Source organism: Panthera pardus, unplaced genomic scaffold (assembly GCF_024362965.1).
Source record: "Panthera pardus isolate Hobbes unplaced genomic scaffold, ASM2436296v1 HiC_scaffold_8, whole genome shotgun sequence".
NCBI classification, from domain to species: Eukaryota; Metazoa; Chordata; class Mammalia; order Carnivora; family Felidae; genus Panthera; species Panthera pardus.
Window position 1 is genome coordinate 64,152,420 of NW_026527013.1, and position 25,368 is coordinate 64,177,787.

The following is a 25,368-nucleotide window of genomic DNA, read 5'->3' on the forward strand; positions in this document are numbered from 1 at the left end:
TGCATAAAAGGATTTAGATACACAACCGGTACCGGAAAGAGAGCTATTCAGAGAGAACTTTTCCTATTAGAAAGACTTATCCACATGGTATGGCAAACATTTGTTTACAAAACATTTGCTCTGCCCATTTTCTTATGAAATGTCTTTCTTCCCTTTGGGAGCCCAGATCTCATCCCCTTCCCTTGGCTCAGCATGGCACATAATTGTCTGATTATCTGAAAGGGTGTCTCATGACTTTGTGTGGTGTCCACAGGTACAGAATTCAATTTCTTTTTCTCCTGGGGATCTGGCTTGCATCGATTTAATTATTAGGCCAACCACAGAACCTAGAACCGAAGGGAAAAGTTTTCCTCCCCTGCAAAGGGAAAGAAAGGTACTAACTGTGCGTGCTGCCCGAGTCTGTCTGTATCACTGATCAGATCACAGGTCATGTGATCTCTACCTTCATATGTGAATATACTTAATTACATATATGGATATTCTTTTTTAATGTTTATTTATTTTGAGAGAGAGAGAGGGAGAGAGCAGGGGATGAGAAGAGGCAGAGGGAGAGAGAGAAAGCCCCAGGCAGTCTCCACGCTCAGCACAGAGCCCCACAAGGGGCTCAATCCCACTACTGCAAGTTCATGACCTGAGCGGATATCAAGAGTCAGACACTTAAACAACTGAATCACCCAGGCGCCCCTGGATATATTGATATTCTAAACCAAAATGGGATTCAGTCTTTAGGGGATAAAAAAGGAGAAAGAATTTTGGCAGAAAATGAATAATGGCTATGTCACTGAAAATTTCGACTCTGATGACCTAAAGTATCTCCATCCAAAGGAAACTATTGGCTTAATGTCCCCCAAAATGTCACAGACATTCAGGTGTTGATTTGAGAGAACTTAAACTCTCAACTACCAGGGAAGCTAATCACGTGCCTTACGTCACGTGCAGGTGTGAATTCTAGCACACAAAAAGGAGGGTTGATGTAAAAATGCTGGGTGCTAGATTTTCGTTCCCCGGGTCACTTATTTTAAGTACTCCTGATCTTTTAATTTCTGAACACTTGTAATTTTAAGTTCCTTCAAATGGTCAGTCTATTTCCAACCATTCCATCTGTGGACATATTCTGGGGAACTCCTAAATATAGACCAGTGTCACATCATAAATAGCAGGGCCTCGGGACGCTCACCCGGCAGCCATCGGTGTGGCTTTCCTGTTTGAAAGTCTGCTCCTGATGTGATACAGAGCCTCCAATCCCCAGTCACTTGATAAAACATCTGTCACCACATTTCCACAGACAAACAAGATTATTGGAAACATCTAGAAATTCAGTCTAGAAAGACTTGGATAACAGATCTGTTCTCTCCCTCACTTGTTGAAAACTTCATTCTTACCCACATTGACAGCAATCAGAGCTAATGGGCTAACATATTTGGTGGTGGGATCTTTCCAATAAGATCAGGCAAGTGGACAGTATCTGGCCAACTGGTAGCTACCAGAACCATCCACTGGACTGGGTGCACACTAAGGAAATCTATTGTCTGGACCTTAAATCCCAAGTCCATTACCCTCCCTGCTTTACTGAAAACCGAGTGAGCTAAGCGTTTAATGTTAACACATCCATTTTCAGATGACTCTGTCTTCCAGATTTTGAGATAACAGGACCTTGCCTCGGTGCCTTTGTCTTGACTTTATTCACCACCACGTATGCAAATACCGTTAAGACCTTTATAGGAATACCTTGAACACTGAGATTCTATTTGAAGAACTTAACTATCCAGGAGCTGGAAGAACCAGCACATGACATCCACTTCTCTTTTTTTATTATCCTGTAGCTTCTGAAGGTCAAGTGAATGAACCCAGCCATTGGATAGAGACTGTCTCCCCTCTCCATGTTTGGGGATGCTTTGCATTTCTAGGCTCTTGGACACGCATTCATTGAATTGCTACTGGTTTTGAAAGCCAGACTTCTTTGTGGTGTCATGCTCAGGATATCACCGAATGACACCCTTAAACTCACAACGGGGACCGGGGACAGGGCAGTTCACAACCTTCTGAGTCATCACACATTTTATAATTTCCCTGTCTTTGATTGTCTGCTTGCCCTGTGACACGAAGCTTGATCCTACTGACCTCTCATACAATTGTTTTCTTAATTGGAAGTAAATCTGCCACTTCTGTGTTCAGTTTCGTAGTCTTTTGTTGAATTTGGTCCCCGTCTGTTAATAGTGGATCCACAGGTGATATCTTGGTGTCAGCGCTGTTCCTCGTGTTCACATTCCTGTCGCCAGAAGGATCGAACGCACAGCCGGAATTCGGAACCCTGTCTTCCTCCTCGTTTGTCACCAAGCAAAGCTCTCACTTCCCCTTGCATCGTTCTGTCGCTACGCAGTGCACCCTCCTTCAGGATATGTGGTCCCTGTTTGAATGTTTCTTGTATCTTAACCACCTCTTTTTATTTTTTTTCTGACATCGTGACTGATCCCAGCAATGATCATGTCATTCTTCAACAAAGCAGAGGGGAGGGCCACAGAGCCGCCCCCACCAGGCTCCTGGAAGCCTACAGGTCTCTACCAGTCTGTCCGTTGTACTCGGCACTCAAGGCTTGCCTTGGTACCACTCAATCACGGTTCTGAGACCATCCTGCCCATCTGCCTTTTTCCTGCCCCAGCTCTGCACCCCCATAATACCATCTCAGGCTTGTCTATGGACAAAGAGTGTATATATATATATATATATATATATATATATATATATATTTGTTTGCTTTATCCTGCTTTTGAAGCTGAAGGAGAACCCCATTTTGTAAGTTTGATGTTCACGCTATGGCCCTCTTTTCACATGCCAGCAGACCTATCTTCATTTAAAATTTTGTTTTTAATGTTTATTTATTTTTGAGAGAGGGGGAGGGGCAGAGAGAACAGGAGACACAGAACTCCAAGCAGGCTCCAGGCTCCAGGCTGTCGGCACAGAGCCTGACACGGGGCTTGAACTCACGAGCGGTGAGATCAGGACCTGAGCCAAAGTCAGCCGCTCAACCGACCGAGTCACCCAGGCACCCCTCTTTGTTTTTCCTAAGGACAGAGAGTGGTGTCAAATCAGGCGAGGCTCGGGAGGGACCAGGGACTGTAGAGAATTTCTGACTGCAAGAAGCAAATGTTCGGATCCAGACAGAAAAAGATCTGTGATCTCCACATGCAACCCCCCCCTGGGCAGTGAAATGTGCCTTGAGCAGGAAGGATTTCCAGATTTTATCACGTGTTCACAATTAAGGACAGTTACAACTGAGTGCACAGCATGTGGCCAGGGGCCAGATAAAGGCACATCATTATTAAGCGTTCTGGGTGGATTGGGTTCTTGCCTGTCTGAATAATGTATGCGTTTCTTGAGGGAGCTCCTTATGGACAGATACTCGGCTCCGTGCTGTATCTCTAATGCCTCGCTCTGCACCGAGACTGAGTGCATTCCGAATCCACGAGAAGTTTCTGCAGAGCACTTAGAAGGAAGTGCCACGTTGACTCCCACAGGGCACGGTGAAGGCCAGCGAGAAGGGATGCCATTTCATTACTGCTTCCCTGTAAGAGGAGAGCTGGTTTACGCCTGCTGGGCCGGTGAGCCGGAGAACATCTGTGGGAGAGTCAACGAGAGACTAGGTCGTGTGTTTTCCCCTCCTGCAATGGCGTCTTCTGAGATGAACTTGGAAGGAGCATCTTGAAACTCTCTCTACTGTGCTTAAAATTTCATTGAACTATTTCAGCTGTATTAAAAAGACCTAGAGGGGTGCCTGGGTGGCTCAGTCCGTTAAGCATCCGACTTCGACTCAGGTCATGATCTCGCGGTCCGTGAGTTCGAGCCCCACATCAGGCTCTGTGCTGACAGCTCAGAGCCTGGAGCCTGTTTCAGATTCTGTGTCTCCCTCTCTCTCTGACCCTCCCCTGTTCATGCTGTCTCTCCCTGTCTCAAAAATAAATAAACATTAAAAAAAAATTAAAAAATAAATAAATAAAAATAAAAAGACCTAGAGGCCAAATGTTTGGTCTTCTCTTCTCTGCTTTGAGGTGGGGGGACGGGGAAAATGGCAACCGATATAATTAGAGTAGATGTTCTGGCTGCTAAAGCCAAACTCAGGGTCTAATATGGTGGGGGTCTCTGCCGATGTCCCCCTGAGTGAGAGAAGCCTCCATGGTCCTGACCACATGACTGTGGCTGCTGCAGCCACATAGTGCGGGAGTCCCTCCTCACCCTAGCACCTTCTGCTCCCAGCCGTGGAGATGGGTCGGTGTGGTGTCGTTGACATAAGGAGACCAGAGGCCTTTCCTTCCATTTTGATTTGTTTGTTTTAGTGCTTTATTTTGTTAGGAACCTAGAAAGCCAGAGTCAGCTCTCCGGGTGGTAGAGAAGGAACACCATGGGATCTCCTGCACACAGGGAGCTCCTGCATACTCGGGCTCTCCTGCCACATGGAGCAGCAATCAGCGAGGCACAGAAGCAATCGGGTGAGGCCCTGAGCGCCGGGCACCAGGTGCCCCCGCGCGGGCACAGGGCCCTGGGGCAGGGCAGACTGCGGGCCCTCCACCAGTCAGTTATTAGCAGCTCTCGAGGGTAAAATGCAGGAATGATATAAACATGGAAACAGAACAAACTTCGGAGTTTTCCTCTGCCTTGTATTATGCCCAACTTAAGAAACATAAGAATACCTGGAAGACAAGATCAAGCAGAGAGAACACGGCGGTCATTCCCGTCGGCCTCTCCGGGGGCGGTGGTCCCACGTGCGTACTGGCAGGGTGTGGGGCAGGCCAACTGGGGGCCCGCAGCAGCCAAAGGCGAAGTGGGGGGACACCCCGCCGTGCCTGTGCCCCCCGCCAGGGCACCGGGGAGCAGCGAGCAGGGGAGATCCCAGGACCTGCAGGTCTCGGGGTCTCTGGGCAGCCGTGAGGGCAGCATCGGGCATCCACAGACACAGCACGAGACCCCAGTGCTTCCGTCCAAGCTGGGGGGGGGGGGATCACGGGGAGCTAGCCGGGGATTTCCTCTCTTGTGCCCATTATAATTACGATGCCCAGACTTGCGCCCTGGCCCCCTCCGGCCGGTGAGTCCTGTGGATAAAGTTGCAGCGTGTCTCTGTTGAGATTTCTATTTTTGCAGGCTCACGTTTGCTTTGTGTTTTTCTCCTTAAAAATGAACTCCGAAGGAAAAAAAAAAAAGAAACAATACTAAGCCATTATCTGAATGTGTTATAGATCCAATTGCATTTCTATTGAGGCAGATGGAGTTGAGCAAGAGGTAATTAACTCCAGCATAATCATGGTGTTGTAAGAAGAGAGAAATTTGTTGAGCAGCGGAAAATTGATTTTAACGGACTACACTTATCCGTGAGTTCCTGATCTCTGCTTTGCTGAGAAAAGGCTGGGTAATAATTTAGCATCTTTGGTCTACTCCGTTGCTTCTTGGGGAAGCGTTTCAGTCATTGGCTTTTCAAAACGGGCCTCCCCTTTGGACGCATGGGATGCACAAGTGGTTGCCAGGATGGGGTGAGGCTTGGTATGAGGCGCGGGGGTTACAGCAGCAGTGAGGACCCGTATGCTCGTCTTTCTGGGGGATCAGTCACAGAGCCAGTAAGCTCTTGACCTATCATTTCCAGTTCTCTCCCTTCAGCTTCTCATAAAGGATGGATGGGGATCCCCAGGAAAAGTTAGTTCCTAGTGAGATACAAGAACAGCTTTGTCCCACTTGGGCCTGTAAATATCAAACTGGGAGAAGCAAGTTCCTCCATGGGGACCCTGCTTCACCAGTCAGACCTGGAGTCACAGTGGGTGGTCAGTTAGGACACTTTTGCCACAGTGACCACACCCGCGGGATCTGAACTCATAATTGTGACTCCTTTCCTCCCCGCAACCTCTAACATCAGAGACTGAATATAGATCCCAGCTCAGAGTAACTTAATCATCACCACTGATGCATTAATTTTTTAAAGTTTATTTATTTGTTTTGAGGGGGAGGGGCGTCGGAAGAGAGAGCACAAGAGAGAGAGAGAGTCCCAAGCAGGCTCTGCACAGACAGAACGCAACATGGGGCTCGATCACACAAACCATGAGATCATGACCTGAGCCAAAATCTTTACAGAATGAGCCACCCAGGCACCCCTGATTCATTACTTTAACGAATAAGCAACTGTTGGCTCTTTTAATGCCCTCGGCATTATGCCAGGTCATGGGGATAAAATGGCAGGGGAAAAAATTTAGACTTTTTCCTGGAAGCTTGCTTGTGAACCAAAAGCCCCAATCAAATGGATGATATCCTGAATCCAGTAAAGATATCTTACATCATAACAATATATAATAGGTACTTTATTCTTTTTCTTCTTTTTTTTAATGTTTATTTATTTTTGAGACAGACACACACAGAGTGTGAGCAGGGGAGGGGCAGAGAGAGAGAGAGAGAGAGAGAGAGAGACCCAGAATCCGAAGCAAGCTCCAGGCTCTGAGCTGTCAGCACAGAGCCTGACATAGGGCTTGAACCCACACATTGTGAGATCATGACCTGAGCCAAAGTCGGTCGCTTAACCAACTGAGCCACCCAGGTGCCCCAATAGGCATTTTATTCTTTATGTCATTCATTAGGATCCTAACAGTTCAATGCCCTTTATTTGAGCAGGTGATGTGTTGCCTAATTACCTACTGCTCTGTCTTATTTTGCCAGTCTGATCCACTTGAGGAATATTTGATGATTGACTTTGTTTAATACATTTTAAAAATTTTTCACATTTACTTATTTTTGAGAGACAGAGACAGAACACAAACAAGGGAGGGGCAGAGAGAGAGGGAGACACAGAATCCAGAGCAGGCTCCAGGCTCCGAGCGGTCAGCACAGAGCCCGACGCGGGGCTCGAACCCACAGACCATGAGATCACGACCTGAGTTAAAGTTGGACGCTCAACCAACTGAGCCACCCAGGCGGCCCTGATGATTGACTTTAATAGAATGCAATGGTCCTAAGGTGCCAAATATCTCCAGTTCCTCCTCATCTGCATCCCCGTTTCCACCTTGTTCTCGGCCCTAAGAGGCTGACCTGAAGTTTATCATTGTTGGTCTCAGCCACTCAAGTCCTGACATTGACTCAGAGGGAAAGAGAAAAGAAATCTGAAGTTATTACCCTTCCAGCTCCCTCCCTGTGGGTTGGCTTTGGGTTCTGGTAAGTGCCACTCTCTTCTCTCCTTTGGTTGGCTGTATGAAATTCAAATGAAGCTTGAAAGTTACACAAGGATAGGAAACAATTCTAGGTGGAAACCCGAAGTGGAAAACGAAAAGGCTTTATGAAATAAAATAGAAAGCTATCGTTGTGAACTTTAGGAAGGCAACGATTTCTTACATAGGGTAGAAAAAGCGTAGCCCATAAAGAAAGAGATTGAAGAATATGACTACATTAAAATTTGAATCCTTCTTTAACAGCAGACACAAATAAAAGAGAGAGAAACCAAGCCAAGTCTGAGGAAATATCCTCGCCACACGAATAGCAGAGGACTAGAATCCAGAATGATAAATAATCGATAAACAACAACGGTAATCGCACAGTGCAGTGAAATATAGCAGAAGAGGCGTCACTGTGTAAACCAAGACACCTATAGAGCCAATAAAAATTATTTCTGAAAACATTTTTTTAAGTAAGCTCTATGCCCAGCGTGGCACTCGAACTCACAACCCCAGGATAAAGAGTTGCATACTCCACTGACTGAGCCAGCCAGGTACCCCTATTTTAAAAACTTTTGCTTCACCCGTTGAGTCATAAAGCAAATTAAAATGAAATTCACAACGGGATAACACTATACACTCACCAAGATGGCCAAGGGAAAAAAAAAAAAACAACCCAACAATACTAAAAGTCCAGTACATGGGTGGATCAGTGAGAATCCAGAATACTGTTGGTGGAATCGTAACTCATACAGTGACTTCGGATTAACAGCTGGTCATTATTTACTAACTTGGAGCACACTTCTATTCTATGACCCAGTAATTTCAATCCTGAGGAGTTTCTTTTTTGCTTAACTTTTCTAATTTTTATTTATTTTAAGAGGGAGGGGGAGTGGCAGAGAGAGAGAGACAGAGAGAGAGAATCCCAAGCAGGCTCTGCACTGTCAGCACAGAGCCCAACGCAAGGCTCAAACCCATGAACCATGAGATCATGACCTGAGCCAAAATCAAGAGTCAGACACTTAACCAATTGAACCACCCAGGACCCCCTCAATCCTGAGGATTTTCGAAACAGAAATGCATGCACGTGTGCGCCAAGAGAAAAAAGTAAGAATATTCATAGGACCATTATTCATATGAAGCACCCAAAGTTGGAAACAACCCAAATGCACATCAGCGGTAGATTGGACACACAGATTGTGCCACATTCACGAACAGAATGTTACCTGGCAAGAAAAATCAATGAACCAGAGAACCACACAACAGAAGAATCTCACAAAGAAGTTTGAGTTGCGGAAGCTAGATACAAGTCAATGGGTGCAGAGCTGTTCCAATTATGTGAATTCAAAGCAGGCCACACTGATATGGAGGTTCACCGCACTTGGAAGTGATTTGGGGAGTTCATATGGATTGAACTTGGTCTTCAGTTACAGCCCCGGGGAAAGTGATGGAGACCAGAATGCCCCAGGATTTCAAAAAGCAAAACACACCAGGGGAATTTCTACACTAACATTAAAAGACCCTCCTGTTCATTCAGGCCTCCTTACCTTCAAACAGCTCTGGATTCGGAGCCGCCATGTGGGACAGGACCCTTATGCCCGTCTTTCTCAAGACCCATCAACATGTCCAGCTTTGTCTATAAGCACCATGCCAAAATTATCTAGTCTTTGCTTCACTCTTTCGGGGACCAGGAAATCACACCCACTAAGAGACTTTCTCTCTTCTGAAATATTTTCATTCTTCCTTTCACTTCCTCGTATTTACTCAACATCCATGGCACTGAATGCCACATTCGCTCCATGAAAATTGACCTCTGTACTTGTGTATAAGTGTTCAACTAATCTCTGTCTCTCATCTTTAAAGTTCTATAATATGGATTGTCCATAACATCATGGGTGAATCCATGTAGGTGTCTCTTTATTACATGAAGTTTTGCATGGCAGACTTTTTTCTCAAGTTTATTCATTTGAGAGAGAGAGAGAGAGAGCAGGGAAAGGGCAGAGAGAGGAGAGAGAGAGGATCCCAAGCAGGCTCTGCAGTGTCAGCACAGAGCCTCACCAACCGTGAGATCATGACCTAAGGCAAAACCAAGAGTCAGATGCTTCACCCACTGAGCCACTCAGGTGCCCCACACGGGTGACTTTTGAACATCTATGCTTATCTCCTCAAGGGACTGAAGGCGGCACCAAGATATGACTCTTGACTTACATTTCTCCTCTATCACCTATTTCACTTAGCATAATACTGAATATATCCTAGATGTTCAATAATAATGTGCTTAAGAATTACTGACGGAGAAATGTCCATGGATTTCTGATAGTTAACTGCAGTTAATGATGAGAACCAGTATTCCTCACACTGGAAAAACTATAATCGTATTCATTGAGATCTTTTTTCCTCCAATAATGTATTTCCAAGTTCTGATCAGCCTATTTTGTTTTTTGGTTTTTTTTCAATATATGAAGTTTACCGTCGAATTGGTTTCCATACAACACCCAGTGCTCATCCCAAAAGGTGCCCTCCTCAATACCCATCACCCACCCTCCCCTCCCTCCCACCCCCCATCAACCCTCAGTTTGGTCTCAGTTTTCAAGAGTCTCTTATGCTTTGGCTCTCTCCCACTCTAACCTCCTTTTTTTTTTTTTTTTCCCCTTCCCCTCCCCCATGGGTTTCTGTTAAGTTTCTCAGGATCCACATAAGAGTGAAAACATATGGTATCTGTCTTTCTCTGTATGTGATCAGCCTATTTTGAAACGAAGATCTCCATGAGTTTAACAAATAATTTTGGAATATGGCTTCCTATTGTTCATTACAGAGTACTTTTTACAAGTGGCATTATGTGGCCTTAAACATCTTCGTAAGTACTTCCTATTTCCAGTGAGTTGTTGAAGGAAAAAATTTCAGTAAGCATATTTCAAGTAATATGTTCTCTCCTTTGCTCCTGCCAAGCCTCCTATAAATAGAAAACTCAGAATATTTCTGCCAATTTCCTGTATCCGTGCCTTCCCCCAGCAAAATTCTCTTGCAAGAGTAGATTAAACTATTTTTCTTGAGTGTTGCCATTTGAGGCTGACTCAGCAAAATTACTCTGAATTTTCCCCCCAAATAACCTTCCCTTTTAGAAAACAAATTCAAAGCATCCAATCTGCTGTAGTCCACGTGGACTCTATCCATGGACACAACGATCTTGCTCAGAGCCCCGCGACAGAAGAGTCATGGTGCAAACTGACGTCTCCTGGAGCCAGTCCACCATGGCCACCAGTGTGCAGACAAGACTTCCTTTCCTGCCTGGGGACAATGTATCAGCGATGAGGTCGGGGTAGTCATGGCGCAGACTGACTTCTCCTGTATCCAGTCCATCATGGCCACTAGTGTGCAGACAAGAGCCCCCTTACTGCCTGAGGAACGATGTATCAGAGACGAGGTGGCCTCATTCTCAAGAAAGAGCCTGACAATAGTGGGCAACTCTCTTCTCTAGAGAAATTCCTGGGCCCCTAAACGAAGTTCTACTTTCTGTGCTCTGGTTCTACCAAACAAGTACTAACTCACGGACTTCCTTTGTTTGCCATACTATCCCCCCCAGAGCAATTCAACCTAATATGTGGATAAAACAAGACCATTTCAGTGACACTTTTCTGAAGAGCAGACCTATTTCAAAGGAGTACTAATCTATGATTTCATATTTTTTATTAAAATGTTTATATTCGACCTTCTAAGTCAGTTTTTTAAAAATTTTTTTTGTAATAGGCCCCAGAGAGTAAAGAAAGAAAAAAGGGTAAGCTGGGCATAACGTTACCATGTGTTGAATATAATCCTCACCAAAAAACCTAAGTAGGCATTGTTTGCTCGTTTTAAATAATGAGCAGGATAAAGATAAGTTGAAGGAGACAAGCTGTCTTAACAGAAGCCACTTAATGATTTGCATAAGTTAGAAACAAACCCATGCGGTCTGATGTAGAAACCTGGCACCTGTTGGGATGAGCACTGGGTGTTGTATGGAAAACAATTTGACAATAAATTTCACATTAAAAAAAAACCAACTCAGACTTGTCCCCAGATATTTTCATTAGAAGGGGTAGCAAGTGTTCAGTGTTACATGGGGGGAAAAGAAGGGACATAGTACTGAAGAGCTGGAGAGTCAGTGGCCAAGCCTAGCTTTAGAAAAGATTTTAATGAAATTATAGTTGATTTTTTTTCCAAAATAATAGAGATTCCTAACCTAGAGCCATCATCTTTTCAGTAAAACAGCTTGAATAGTTTCAGATTAGGGAAAAGGCAAAAAAAAAAAAATGGTGTGGCCACAAAAATAATGAAAAGGTTTTGGGGTGACTGTTGTGGTGTAGCATTTACAATGACTGAAAAGCAAACAAATGAGAGAGCCAAAAAACAAAATAAAATAAAAGATCTAGGATGTATGAAAGCCCAAGTTCCGGGGAAGGAAATAAGAACTCCCTTAGGTCATACACAGTGCTGACAGTCACACTCTTTGGTGGTGACACATGGTTCAGCCTGAGGACAATGTTTAAGCCTCCTTTGCCCCGAGGTCTAGTGCTGTGTTGTTTCTTTTGTCTCACCTTCCAGATCCACACTCTGCTCTGAGTGCTGGAGGCTGACCCCCATGGGTTATATCAACCAAACTTCTAGAACTGTGGGCTCCAGTTGTCACTTGCAGGAGACCTGAGCAGGAGGAGAAAGGTTGGGATATTTACTCCAGCGACAGGCTCCCTTATAGGGGAGACGTTCTGGGGTCTTCTTTCCGCCACAAGAGGTCACACTTCTGTGACATATCTCCTGCTAATATTTCCAGCCCTTGCCTCGTTCTGATAACTAGTCCTTCCCCTTATCCCTTCAGCCCTGAGGGGTATAAAGGTTTCTTCTGTCGCTTTTCTCGGTGACTTGGACATCCCCTGTTGGTTTCCCATCACCCCTTCCTTACCTGCAAAGGACTCTTCTCATGAAAGCCCTTTCTGTTCTGTCTGTTAATGTGCTTTATCTTTCTGGCATGACGCTACACCTGTAGTAATGACATTAATTCTCAATTCTTTATTGGTTCATTAATTGATGTAACATACATTTAACAACCAAGGATTGTATATGAGACTATATACTAAAAATAGTAATAATATCAACGAGTAAATCGTAACAGTAGCTAACATTTATTGAGCGTATCCCTGGTACCCGATACTTTTCTAAGCACATTGTATGTGTAACTCAGTGAATCATGTCAATAACCCTGTATGGTATGTATATTAATCAGGCGAGGCTAGGGTATGTCACATTAAAAATGTACGTCCCAGGGGTGCCTGGGTGGCTCACTTGGTTAAGCATCCGACTCTTGATTTCAGCTCAGGTCATGATCTCATGATTGTGAGTTCGAGCCCCGCACTGGTCTCTGCACTGACAGCATAGAGCCTGCTTGAGGTTCTCTCTCTCTCTCTCTCTCTCTCTCTCTCTCTCTCCCCCTCCTCTGCTTGTGCTCTTGTGTGCTCTCTCTCTCAAAATAAATAAATAAACTTAAAAAAAGTTACATCCCAAACCTCACTGACTTGATTACAGCAAAGATTTATTTTAGTAGCATCATAATCCTCTTTGTACAAAAGTTCTTCTCAACACACAGGTGTATATCATCTGTGCACACACACCCTGTAACACCACCGTCATGATCTGTACCCAGTCAAATTCTGAGTGCCTTAGTCCGTTCATGCTGCTATGAGAAAGTGTCATAGACTGGATGGCTTACAAACAACACACATTTACTTCTCGCAGTTCTGGAGAATGGGAAGCCTAAGATCAAGGCTCCAGCCAATTCCGTGTCTGGGGATAACCTGCTTCTTGGTGCATAGATGGCCATCTTCTCGCTATGTCCCCACATGACAGAAGCAGGGAGGGATCTCTCTGGAGTCTCTTGTAAGGGCGCTAGTCCCAACAGGAGGGCCCTGTCCTCAGGCCCTAATCACTTCACAAAGACCCCATCTCTAATACTTTTACATTGCAGATTAGGATTTCAGCCTAGGAATTTTGTGGGGAACACCATGCTTAGTCCTTAACGTTGAGTTTAACTTAAAGAAGTAAAAGTAAAACATGGCCATTGTAAAGAAACTATCGATATGTATATATTTGTAATCACAAGGTTGTAAATACACACACACACACACACACACACTCTGAGAGCATAGACACCTATTTGTGATTTATGCCAAATGCCTCCAGGCCGGCATCGTATGGAGTCTGTGTTGGAATATGTCTATTAAAATCTCTGAGATAATTATTGCTGACCTTAAGGCAATCCTTCAAAATAAAAGTGTAGCCATACCTCCAGGTAGCATAGGCATTAATTTAATAATATTCTTTCCTCACCACATTAGGTTGATTTAAGGTAGGAAATAAAATATTGCTTAAGGCAAATACCTAAAGTCAATTTTGTGAATGACCAACCCTCAGTGGTCATAAGACACAGGAGATTGAACAGGCAGTGAAAAATTCAGGATGGACACTCTTACTAAAAGTTTTTAAAAGGAATTGTGGCTCAGGTAGGCTAAAATAAAACCTTGGAATAAGAAGAAAACCCAAAAGAAAAAAAAGGGGGGAAAGGCTTATCTGAAACTTCTAGATTTAATGAATATGATTATTCCCAGATTGGAAGTAAAGAAAGAAGATGACAGTAATTCTGAGAGAAAAACATCTGACCTCTAATATTTCTGGAAGCCATTCAAAAAGCTAAAAGAGTTTTACATTTGTGCTATAAATGGCCACTCATTTACCAGTTTCAGAGTTCAGAAGAGGAGATTTTACAAAGCAATCATTGCTATCAATGAGGCAGGATTTTGAGGTGTGCTGTCCAATTCCACGGTCTGGAAAACTGGCCTGGGGTGGGTGGCGGTGAGAACCTATCAAAGAACTTTCGTTGGAAAAATAATAGCGCCCATTTTATTTTTCAGGGTGGTGTCAGCGGAACCTAAATCCTTTTTGCGGTAAGAAATGGTCCAACCTGTGTTTCATTTGCAGGTTAAACAAGGGGTTAACTTTCTGTAGAGACGCTCAGGGACGGTTATGTTTTATGACTATCACCAGTCCCAGAACCACCGCCATCTTGTCAACAAGACATTTCTGGGGTAACAAGAAATAAGGCATCTTACTTTCTGCTTGGAACTGGTGCCGAGTGGGTGTCTGTAAATCATTATCTTGAAAAAGTTACCTCATTTGGTGGAGTCCTGACAGTACCTGCTGTCAACCACCAGTGGAAACTTTTTAGAATTTAGGAAGATCATAAATTGGAAACTCCCAGGGTCCCAAGCCACTCCCACCTGGGCTCGCTCCCCTACTTGGTCTTGGTGACTAATTTTCATTCATCCTCAGGATGCAGATTAGATGTAATCTCCAGGCAACCCTCTCACATTTAAGAGGCACTCCCCTGTACATGCCCACCATTGGCTGTAATTTTTTTAATCCAGTTCCTGACCCTATGTATAGAAAATGTTTCCAAGTGTTGTTCCCTCCACTGTATCTTCCTTTCACATAAAATGTATAAGGGGCGTACGGTTTTGCCTCTCCATCCCCAGCACCTAATTCAGAATGGCGTACCCTGAATATTCATTGTGGAAATTTCTTCAGCACTTCGCTGGTAACACAGAGCAAAGATCATTCTACTATGTCCTCGTAGGAGGCGTCATTTTATTTTCTTGAACGCCCCACTTATATTTATCTTTCACCTAAAAATACTTTGTAACTTTAAGAATATAAAGCAGATCTTGTTCTCAACTGCCACTCCTGGACCTTGAATCACCTGTCATGTCCTATGGATCACACCTCTGAAATATTTCACATTTATTCTCTCCTCTCCATTTCCTCTGCACTGACTCGGTTGAAGAACTTAGAAGCTCGTTTTCTTACTTTGCTAAAAGTCCCCCAATTAGTCTTCTTTAAGCCCAGAGTTTTCCCTTTTCCATTCTGCTGCCAGAGTAATTTTTCAAAGTAATGAAGTAATTCTGTCACTCCCGGAATCAAAGTCATTCCGCGGGAGCCTCAATGACTTTGGGGTGAAGTTCAAAGTCCTTAGAGCTTCAATAACTTTCCAACTGAAACGTCAACAATTCTCTCCAATACCCGACATGCCAGTCGTTGGGCACGTGCTGGGCAAATCCCTTTAGATGTATTTCTCATTAGTTGTCACAACAGCCACACAGAGTGGGGACCACTGCTATCCTGTGACTGTCTCTCTGCACTAAATGTTTCTCTAAGGAAGGTCCAACTATTTTTCCTTTGTGGCATAATGCCTTCGATTTGTTTCCCAAATGGTTATGGAATTTGACAACACTTCCTTAAAAAAAAAAAAGTAACTGAGGCACTTGTGTGGGTCAGTTGGTTGAGCATCCGACTTCAGCTCAGGTCATGATCTCATGGTTCGTGGGCTCAAGCCCTGCATCGGGCTCTGTGTTGATGGCTCAGAGCCTGGAACCTGCTTCGGATTCTGGGTCTCCCTCTTTCTCTGCCTCTTCCCCGCTCATGCTCAGTCTCTCTCTCTCTCTCTCTCTCAAAAATAAACAACCATTTAAAAATTTTCAAAAAGTAATTAATTTCACCAATGAATCCCTCAACTCTTTTTGCCTCTTAGACATTTCAATATTTTCCTCCTATTATGTGTCTCTCTCCTATTACATATCTTCCTCCTGCTTTGCTTCCAGAACTCTATATAAAATATCCTCTCTCTATATATATACATGTATCCTATGTTTGTTTTGTCTCACATTTTTATACCTTTGTAATTTCTTTAATGTCCCCTGACAAGTTGGGAGCATTTATTTTAATGCACTGGCTGAAGTTCCTTTCCTACCTGGTCTGGCTGTTACTGCCACCATTAGTTAAATTCATCTGGTGACCACACTTCCTCCCCGCCAAGGACATTTTCTTAAGTTGTTTCTTACCTTTTAACATTCCCTTCAGATTTTAGTGCTCTGTTTTTATTTAGTTTTATTTATTTTCATGGAGGTATAATACACAATATCATGTCAGTTTCAGGTGTACAATGCAGTGATCCAGTATTTGTATGCATTGCAAATGATCACCAGGGTGAGTCTAGTTACCATCTGTCACCATTCATATGGTGTCATATCCTATGACATTTATTTTATAACTAAACATTTGTGTTCCGCCCTCCTCTTCACCCATCCTCCTCCACAACCCGCCTCTCCCCGATCCCAGCAAACCCAATCTCCTCTGTTCTCGGTACCTGTAAGTCTGGGTTTGGTTTTGTTTTGTTTGCTTATTTGCTTTGTGTTTTGGATTCCACATATAAGTGACATCTTATGGTATTTGTTTTACTCTGACTTAGGATATTTTCTGTGGTATCCTCAAGATACCACGTTGTCTCAAATGGCAAGATTTCATTCACTTGTATGGCTGAGTAGTGTGTATATATATATATTTTTCCCCACATCTTCTTTATCCTTTCATATATGGATGGATAGTTTTCATATCTTAGCTACTGTAAATGGTATTGTAATGAACATAGGGGTGTGTATATCTTTTCAAATGAGTGTTTTTGTTTTCTTTGAATAGATACCCAGTAGTGGAATTGCTTGATCATCTGATAGTTTTATTTTTAATTTTTTGAGGCACCTCCCTACTTTTTTCCACAGTGACTGCCCCAATCTACATACTCACCAACACTGCATGAGGGTTCCATTTTCTCCACGTCCTCACCGGTACTTGTTATTTTTTTTATCTTTTTGATAATAGCCATTCTGACAGGTATAAGGTGATAGCTCGTAGTGGATTTGATACATTTCCCTGGTGATTAATGATGTCGAGCATCATTTCATGCACCTGTTGGCCATCTTTTTTGGAAAATTTCTATTCAGATCTTCTGTCCATTTTTTAATTGGATGGTTTTTAATTGGACGGTATTATTGAGTTGCATGAGTTCTTTATATAGATTGGGTATTAATCCTTTATTGGATATATGATTTGGGAATATTTTCTTCTGTTCATTAGGTTGTCTCGTTTTTTAATGGTTTCCTTTGCTTCGCACAAGCTTTCCTCATCCCACTGGTTTATTTTTGCTTTTGTTTCCCTTGCCTTTGAAGTCGGATCCCAAAAAAGCTTTGTTAAGACCAATGTCAAGGAGCTTACTGCTTACATTTTCTTCTACGAGTTTTATGGTCATGGGTCATATATTTAACTCTTTAATCCTTGTTTTTACTTTATTTATGTATTTTTGGAAAGAGAGAGAATGATCAGCAGAGGGGCAGAGAGAGAGAGAGAGAGGGGGACAGAGAATCCCAAGCAGGCTCTGTGCTGTCAACGCAGAGCCCAATGTGGGGCTCAATCTCACAAACCATGAGATCATGACCTGAGTCAGAAGCTTAACTGACTGAGCCACCCAGGCGCCCCTCTTTAATCTATTTTGTATTAATTTTTGTATGTAATATGAGATGGTGATGCAGTTTTATTCTTTTATATACAATTGTCCAGTGTTCCCAACACCATTCGTTAAAGAAACTAACATTTCCCCATTTTATATTCTTGCCTTCTCTGTCATAAATTAATTGGTGTATGTGTAAGTTTATTTCTGGGCTCTCTATTCTATTCCACTGATCTAAGTAAGTTCAGGGACTTTCTGCAACATCATTGCAGACCCTTCTCCTTTGTTCTGCTTTCAAACAAGTACAACATCGTCTTTAAAAAATTTGTTTAATGTTTATTTGTTTTTGAGACAGAGAGAGACAGAGCACCAGCAGGGGAGGGGCAGAGAGAGAGGAAGATACAGAATCTGAAGCAGGCTCCAGGCTCCGAGCTGTCAGCACAGAGCCCGACGCGGGGCTCGATCCCATGAACTGTGAGATCATGACCTGAGCCGAAGTCGGACACTTAACCGACTGAGCCACCCAGGCACCCCAAGTATAGCATCTTCTTTAACATTTCTGGTGATGCACACTTGTAATGAATTTTAATTTTTAATTTTTTTGTTCTTCAGCTATTTTTCTAAGAGGGATATTAGTACTAAGTTTTGTATTTGGTATTTGTTGAAGGAAAGCAATGCCATCTCACCCGTCTGTGTGGAGGGACTTCTTTTTTTTTTTTTTTCAATATATGAAATTTATTGTGAAATTGGTTTCCATACAACACCCAGTGCTCATCCCAAAAGGTGCTGGAGGGACTTCTTTAGAGCAGGGTGTCTCAGGGTTGACATGACTGACATCTTGGACTGGATAATTACTTGCTGGGGGGCTGTCCCGTACATTATCAGATGTTTAGCAACATCCCTGTTCTTTACCCACCAGATGCCACCGGCATCGTTCCTTCATAGCTGTGACAACCCAAAGTGTCTCCAGATGTTGCCACCTTTTCTGGGTTGGGGGAACAAAATCACCACCAGTGCTAGAATGACTCCCTCCAGCCCTTCACCAAACCTTGGCATCATGAAATAACGATTCTTTACCCTCCTTGAGGCACATTATACTGCATTGGGAAAGATAACCTGGATCCAATGTTGCAGAACCTACATTTGGGGAATCCTGAAGGCAGAAATAACCTTTCTCAGTCCTGTGATGACAGAGTAGATCAGGATCCCAGCCAGGGAGTCAGCAACTAGAGGGCGGGGGCGGGGGAGGGGGGTATCTTTTGGCCATTTTCGGCCAAACTCTTCACTAAAGCTCTCCTTGGTAAGAACATGACCTTGTATTCTCCATATATCTGACATCATCAGTTTTGATGTTGACCCTTGGACCCCAGTAATCTCTGTCTTTTGAACTGCTGTATACTTTGCTGTATATTGTGGGTCTACGGTTTTCCACCTTTTTTAATATATATTTTTAAGTTTGTTTATTTAGAGAGAGAGAGAGAGAGAGAGAAAGTGCAAGTGAGGGAGGGGCAGAGAGTGAAGAGAGAGACAGAATCCCAAGCAGGCTCCACACTGTCAGCACGGAATGCTGTACGCGGGGCTTGGAACCCATGAACCCTGAGATCATGACTTGAGCTGAAGTTGGATGCTTAACCGACTGAGCCACCCGGGCGCCCCATTGATTTGCCATCTTTAATGAAGTTTTTTTTTAATGTTGGCCAATATCATAGTTGAGATGGTCTGTGGTTCTCTCTATCTCATCATCTCTATTGGAGATGATGTGGTTCTCAAGAATCTTGGCCCCTTTTGAAGGTAGCATATCAATGATTGGATTGACTGAAGTCCTCATCCCTTTGAAGGCGGAGTGAGTGGTCATGGGGGAGTGTCGTGCAGTTGGCAGAGTCAAATGTCGATCCACGTTTGCTCTTTCCTCAAATCCCATGGAAGTTGCACCTGTTTCTGTTTAAAAAAATCCATCCAGAATCAATTTTCCTAAAGCCCCATCTTTTCTGAAGGTCTAGTTGCCCAGTGACTCAGCCTCTTAAAATCTAACACTTCAACCCCTTGTGAAAAATGCCTGCTTTCTATTTTATGAATGTGGTTTTAATGTTTTATCTACTTTTTAACCTTTTAAAGAATCTTCAGTCCATGGATTTAAGAGTCTTTATTTTATAATGTCAAGTTCTTGCTTCTCATTTGTCTGGTGATGATGGTTTCAAGGTACCATTTTGTGTTTATGTTCGAGTATTTTTTTTTCAAATTGTAAATAGTAAAAACGAAGGAGTGATATTGGATAAAAATATGGCCCAGCCGTCTCACTTTTAATTTTTGCTGTCAAAGAATGATGCCTCACTAAATAAAACCCACTGATAATTTAACTAATAAACATATAAATTAGGAAGTTACAGATGGAAAACACAGGTGAAAGGAGGCTTGTTCATTCAGAGAAGACATATATTATAAATGCAGTTTAAAATCATCAGATGTATTATTTTCCATTTCTTTTAGTATTTTATACGAGCTAAATATAGAAGAAGTATTATTTTTTATACCAAACAAGAGAACAGTGAAATAATTTCATGTCATCCAAATGATGGGTAATTATGAAGGAATTAGATCATTTTTCTAATGGCTAATAAGACCATGAATATTGTATTTAGACTTCTTATTACCATCTATATGCCACGGCTCATAATAGAGTGGTGCCCAAAGCATGAGAACATTATCATAATTTGCCCTCGGAGAGCACAAGTGTGATCCAGCTGTGTGGTGAGCTACAGAGTCATCTACAAATGCAAGAAAGTCATAATAATGCAAGAAAATGAAATAGAGCTTTGAAAAATATAAGGAAAGACATATGAAAAATAAATCAAGAGAGCCAGTATGATTGAATAGAAATGAAAGCCTTTGTGAGGCAGAGCAAAGAAGAAGGAAGGGTCCACAAAAAAAAAGGAAAAGGAAGAGGGGTGCCCAGGGGCTCAGACGGTTGAACATCTGACGCTTGATTTTGGTTCAGGTCATGATCTCATGGTTCATGAGTTCAAGCCCCTCATCAGGCTCTGTGCTGTCAGTGTAGAGCCTGCTTGGGATTCTCTCTTTCTCTCTCTCTCTCTCTCTCTCTCCCTCCCTCCCTCCCTCTCTCTGCCCCTCCCCCACTCATGCTCTCTGTCTTTCAAAATAAATAAGCTTTCAGAACTTGCAGTCAAGCTACAGTAACTTAGACCACGTAGAAAGAGCACACGGATGGCCAGAGAGACAATGGAATGAGTTGGGCCTCCAGCACGTGTGTGTGCGAGTGCACACATGCTCACACACACTCATAAGGGAGACGGCACACGGAAGGGGCTGGGATGGTTTTCCTCCCACCTTGTCGCCCACTCCTCCTCCTTACTGAATCCTTCCCCTTCTTCTTGATCTCCACATGTTAGATTCTCCAGTCCCAAGGCAACTGGACATCTTTCATTCTTTTTTATAATTATTCCTTGGACACTTCCCTCCCTTTGTGCTGTTTCCATGCTAGCGCCTTTCTCCCTCTTGACTCTAATCCTGCTGTTCTCCTGGACCCCCTGACTTCCACATCCAGCTGTCTCCTCTCCTCTTCATTGGTGTATCTAATACAGATATGAAACATACCCAAATAAGCTCCTGATCTGCACCTCCAAACTCCTTTCTCACCTCCATATTTTCCCTTCCCCATCAGTGGACACATTTCTTCATCCAGGTGCACAAGCCAAAATCCCTAGGGTTTGTCCTCAGTTTTTTTTTGAGAGAGAGAGAGAGTGCGAGGTAGGGGCAGAGAGATAATCCCAAGCAGGGTCCACACTGTCAGCACAGAGCCCAACGCAGAGCTCAGACTCACGAATCGCAAGATCATGACCTGAGCCGAAACCAGTAGATGCTTAACCAACTGATGCCCCCAGGTACCCCAATAATACAGTATTTTAAGAGTATAATATAAAAAGGCAGTTAAAAAATTTTTTTGATTTTGTGATTTTCCACCATGGAGAGGTAAAATTGAGGTTGGGCTGGAATGAAACTTGAAATGTATCTATGGTTTTTCTTCTTAAAGATTATCTAAATCGAACATGGCAATATGTGACTATGTATTCAGTTGGTGTGTGTGAAATGTTACCTTCTGTTCTTCTGTATCACTTTCAGTAATATATTGCGTGAGAGAGGAACAAAGAAAGAGCACCTTCACAGGCACCTCCTTCTCTAGGTCTTGGGAGGTCTTCCAAGGAATGAACTTTGCAGAACTGAAAGGTTTTCTGAGGGCAGGCAAATAAACCCAGAATGGGATCACTTGTTTATTTAATGGTCGGGAATGTTATAAATATTTCATTGAACAACACTCAGGGAGGAATCGTTCTGAATGCACAATAAAAATCAAACAAGAAATACTATGGAAGAAAATATGCACTAGATAAGCCCATGTCTGCCTATACCAGTAATATATCAAGGCAACTGGGGCAGTAGGCAGTCTGCCGAAGAGGAAAAGTATTGGCTTTCAGGTTTGGACAAAGTTGCATTTCTATCCTCAGTTTGCCTATGGTGATTCATTTAGGGTTTAACCCTCAGGGCTTACATTTAGTGGGCACTCTTAAATGCAATATAAGCACAAAACCGAAAGAATACTAGGTGGTCAAAGAAAAAAAAAATACAGGGCACCTGGGGTGACTCAGTCGGTTAAGTGTCCACTCTTGATTTGGGCTCAGGTCATGATCTCACAGTTTGATGAGTTCAAGCCCCACATCAGGCTCTGCACTCACTCTGCAGAGCCTGCTTAGGATTCTTTGTCTCCCACTCTGTCTCTCTCTCTCTCTCTCTCTCTCTCTCTTTCTTTCTCTCTGACCCTCCTCAGCTCGTGCTATCTCTGTGTCTCTCAAAATAAAAAAAATAATAATTTTTTAAAGTTTTTATTATTTATTTTTGAGGGAGAGAGAGAGCAAGAGAGAGAGACAGAGTGTGAGTGAGGGAGGGGCAGAGAGAGAGGGAGACACAGAATCCGAAGCAGGCTCCAGGCTCCGAGCTTTCAGCACAGAGCCTGACCTGGGGCTTGAACCCACGAACCATGAGATCATGACCTGAGCTGAAGTCGGACGCTTAACCGACTGAGCCACCCAGGTCCCTTAACCTTAAAAATTTAAAAAACAAAACAAAACAAAACAAAACAGAATAGTAGGCGGTCAAAAAAATGCTGGGATGTTTCTATTGTAAGTAATTTTCTTTTTTAATTTTTTTTTAACGTTTATTTATTTTTGAGACAGAGAGAGACAGAGCATGAACGGGGGAGGGTCAGAGAGAGGGAGACACAGAATCCGAAACAGGCTCCAGGCTCTGAGCTGTCAGCACAGACCCCCACGTGGGGCTCGAACTCACGGACTGCGAGATCATGACCTGAGCTGAAGTCGGCCGCTTAACCGACTGAGCCACCCAGGTGCCCCAGTAATTTTCTTTTTAAATGCAGTCCCATCCACGCTATTTCACTTACTACAAGACACAAAGATGTTATTTTGAGCAGTCTGGAATTGTGGCTGACGACAACTAACAGACTCCTTTGTTAACTGTAACCTGTTCGGGGAAATAATTGATCGCAAGGCATCCGAACAGCATTAGCGTCATGAAATTCATGTTGGTTCTTTCAGAATTTCACTGACAGCACGTAAATCCTTCACGGCAGAAATATATCCGGCTGAAGTAGCATTCCAGAAAGATCTTTAGCTAGTTTTCTCCTTTTGGGCGCCGCAGTTGTGATACATTTGGGTTTAGATAGGTGGCGTTAGGCAGATGATAAAAAAAGTTGTGCGGTATGAAATAAACCCATAGCACTGAATGACATTAATACACGGGTTATAGATCTGATTAAGAAATACACATATATGGTAACAGCAAAGGCTATTTATCAAGGATCTACTCCAAACTTTTTGATCAGTATATTAATCAAGACAATTAGCCTCAGCTGATATAAAAATAAAAGGCCTCAGTAGCTTAACACAGCAACGTTTCTATCTCATTCAGGTTCCACTGACATGCCTTGGTAGCTCTCGTGGGTGACTAAAATCTGGCCCCCTCTGCTCTGTGCTGCCGCCATGTTGAAAACCAGGCGGTACAAGGGTGGAAGGGTGGCGATGGGCGATTACCAGGATGGGAGGGATGGGAGAGCCTCAGGCGGACCCCATTCACCTCTGGTTTCCCGCAGGGGTCAGCTGATGGGAGGCCCTGATGGGATATCAGAGGGCAGGAGGAGACAGAGGTCTGGTTATCTACTCACGTGTTCCTATCTAGCCACCTCCAAGTGGGAGATGATTTGTTAGTGGTGGCTGTAGCTGCCTGGCTATGGCATGCACAGCTTTCCGTGACCCTGTTGCCATCATTCCTCAGGGCTGGGTGACAGTGCCCCCCCCCTCCCACTCATCTATCTCTTGTGCCTTCCCATCACCTGTTACTGTCCTAGTCTCACTCACATCTCTGTAAGTGGTCCCTTCGTTAGATTCTCTGGGACTGAACGTTTGAGACGCATCAATACCCTGTTGGATACGGTAGGCTGCCTCACTTTCACTCACCTGCCATCATCCAGAACATATTTAGATGGTCCAGCTGCCTAACAGGCTAGAACTGTAATCCCTGGGACCCGGAGGAAGAGGACACTGGGTTCCTGAGGCTCTTGCCAGTCTGTGCTACAACCTGCTGTTCCAAAGGGCCCTCCTGGGGACATTGGCATCATAGTATATTAACATAACTTAACTCTGCAGTAAAGGTGTTAGTGGCCAAATACCCTGGAGGAGCGTTGGCCCAAAGCAGCTTGGAGTGTTTCTAGCATTTTCATCGAAGACCAGGAGAGGTGTAATGTGCTGATGTGCGGGAGGGGAGGGGGGCGGGGGGGGGGGGTGTCAGCCTCCAAGACAGAAACGTCATCTGCAGAATTTTCACTCTGGGAACCCATTTTGGGTTTTTTTGTTTTGTTTTGTTTTGTTTTTTTTTCAGGAAGCAGCTGATATGGCTCAAGTTCTTTCCCGGGAAGTCGGTTTTTAGAAACGCTGCTGTGGTTCTTTCTCAGTAAGCAGCTGGTGGGTCGATCAGTAACCTTGGCTAGGGGAATATTTTCTGAGCTTGTCACATCAGGTTTCTCTTTTCCCGGTATCTGCCTAATTTCTCCCACGTATTGTATACTACTCTTGACCTATATCATCCGCACTGGGGCCTCGTAATGTTTCATGTTTCAGCACCTGCAGAAGCTTCATTCTTAATTCCTACATTTGCAGCTTCTTATATTTACACTCAACACCGTCTTTATCCATGGCTGAGGATTCCTCCAATATGACTCAGCAAATCCCGCCTCTCTTTATCGAGTGTGTGACTCATCATTTGTAGGCCACCAAGATTAAGAAAAATAGGATGAATATAATCATCTTATGTGTTTACCACTTTCCCGACCTCATCTGGGAGATAATCCCCTTAAATTCTTAGCGAAGAGTTCAGAGACTCAAGGATCAGAAACATAAAGAGCATCAAAATAACAGCTACATTAAAAAAAAAAATTTAGTGTTTATTTTTGGAGGAAGGAGAGAGACAGAATGTGAGTGGGGGAGAGACAGAGAGAGAGAGAGACACAGACTCCAAAGCAGTTTCCAGGCTCCGAGCTGTCAGCACAGGGCCTCATGCAGGGCTCGAACCCACGAACCACGAGGTCGTGACCCAAGCTGAAGTCGGACGCTCAACCGACTGAGCCACCCGGGCGCCGCATCAGCTACATTTTGAAAACACTTATTTTGACCTGGTACATTTGTATCATCATACAAGTATTATCTCATTTAATAACCCAAACAACCTCATGGGGTACCTTCTGGCATTGCT